The sequence below is a fragment of the Pteropus vampyrus genome, unplaced genomic scaffold, assembly GCF_000151845.1.
Source record: "Pteropus vampyrus isolate Shadow unplaced genomic scaffold, Pvam_2.0 Scaffold149, whole genome shotgun sequence".
In the NCBI taxonomy this organism is placed as follows: Eukaryota; Metazoa; Chordata; class Mammalia; order Chiroptera; family Pteropodidae; genus Pteropus; species Pteropus vampyrus.
Window position 1 is genome coordinate 2,443,901 of NW_011888930.1, and position 2,325 is coordinate 2,446,225.

Below are 2,325 nucleotides of genomic sequence, written 5' to 3' on the forward strand. Positions count from 1 at the left end.
GATCCCTAGGAATATGCTATACTTTCTTTCTACACTGCGGTGGAGGGAGAAGCCCATGCATCTTTACTCTAAGATCAAAATACAGAGATTTCAATTTACTTTTCCTGGTTAATTTCAAATGTGTCTGTATAAGTAAAAATTGAGTAAAATTGAAAACTTATCTTGGATTGTCTGATTAATGTTGAACTTTATAAAAGTTTTAGCATTTAATAGTTTTTGACTTTCATGTAATTCAACCTATAAAACCTGTAATTTGTATTTTGAACATCCCGTTTCTTGAAATCAGTAGTCTGAAAACTTTTACATTTAATTCAGTGGGATTTGAATATTCATACACTTGACTCGATGACTTTGACATTAAAAAAATAGCAATAGAAAGAAAGACAGAAAAGAACACATAAAAAGTAAGGAGGTTATACTTCTTCTCAAATAAAAGTAAATCTGTATGATGGATTCAAGAAAGCGTCATCTTTCTAAGATACGGGCCAATATCCCTGATGATTATAGATGAAAAAATTTTCAATAAAATACTAGCAAACCGAATTTAGCAGCACACCGAAAGGATCATTTGGGATTGATCCTTGGGATGCAAGGGTGGTTCTACATAGGGAAATCAATCAATGTGATACATCACACTAATAGAATGAAAGAAAAGAATCATATAGTCATCTCATTAAATGCAGAAAAAGCATTTGACAAAATTCAACATCCATTCATGATAAAACCTCTTAACAAATTAGGCATAGAAGGACATGGTTCCATTGTGTAGTGGTTAGCACGTATGCTTTACACGCAAAAGGTCCTGAGTTCCCTCCCCAGTGGACCCACGGTCCATGGTCTACGACCATGCTACCCTGAACAAGCCTGATGTCTGATCTCGGAACCTAAGCAGGGCCGGGTCTGGTTAGTACTTGGATGGGAGGCCACCTAGGAAGACCAGGTGCTATAGGCATAAATAATAATAAATAATAATAATTAAAGAAATTAGGCATAGAAGGAACATATCTTAACATAATAAAAGCCATATATGACACACCCACAGCTAATGACACACTCAATGGTGAAAGCTTTCAAGCTTTTCCCCTATGATTAGGAACAAGACAAGGGTGCCCACTCTTACCACTCATATTAAACATAGTACCGGAAGTCCTAGCTAGAGTAATCAGGCAACAAAAAGAAATAAAATATATCAGAATTGGGAACGAAAAAGTAAAATTGTCTCTATTTGCAGATAATATAATTTTATATATAGAAAATCCTAAAGACTCAACCAAAACACTATTAGATATAATCAATGAATTTAGCAAAGTTTCAGGATACAAAATTAATAGACAAAAAGCAGCAGCATTTCTTCACACTAACAACAAATTTTCTGAAAAAAAATCAATCCCATTTACAACAGTATCAAAAACAATAAAATACTTAGGAATAAGTCTAAGGAAGTGAAAAATCTCTACTTTGAAAACTACAAGGTATTAGTTAAAGAAATCGAATAAGACACAAATAAATGCAAAGGTTTTCTGTATTCATGGATTAAAAGAATTAATATTGTTAAAATGTCAATACTGCCAAAAGCCATCTTTAGAGTCAATGAAATCCCTATCAAGATTTTAATAGCATTTTTTATAGAAGTAGAAAAAGTACTTCTAAAATTTATATGGAACCTCAAGACTTCAAATAGCCAAAAAAATATTGAGAAGAATAAAACATGAGGTATCAAACCTCTTGATTTCAAGCTATTACTGTAAAACTATAGTCATCAAAACAGTATGGTCCTGTCATAAAAACAAATAGACCAATGCAACAGAATTGAGAGCTCAGAAATAAACCCAAGCACATATGGTTGTCTAATATTTGACAAAGGAGCCAAGAATACCCAATGGAAAAAGAACAGTCTACAGCCATGCCACCCTGAATAAGCCCGATCCCATCTGATCTCAGAAGCTAAGCGGGGTCGAGCCTGGTTAGTACTTGGATGAGAGACCACCAAGGAAGACCAGGTGCTGTAGGCGTAAAAAATAAAAATTAAGGGATTGTAAGCTGACAAGTTCCTTGCAATCTGTGAGGTCAACCAAGGGTTGCCTTGCCTTAAAAAAAAAAAAAAGAAAAGAAAAAAGAAAAGAAAAAAGAAAAGAAAGAAAAGAAAAAAAGAAAAGAAAAGAAAAGAAAAAAGAAAAGAAAGAAAAGAAGAAAAGACAGTCTCTTCAATAAATGGTGCTGGGATAATTGTATATTCATATGTAAAAGAATGAAACCGGACTCATATACCTCTTGTCACAATATATATAAATCAAACCATCTTACACCACTTACAAAAATTAGTTC

The 2,325-nt window shown here is 33.3% G+C and overlaps 1 pseudogene; it reads left to right on the top strand.

Moving 5' to 3' along the window:
- The first annotated feature begins 1,893 nt into the window (after positions 1-1,893).
- Positions 1,894-2,012, top strand: LOC111745226 (annotated as a pseudogene).
- The last annotated feature ends 313 nt before the right edge of the window (positions 2,013-2,325 follow it).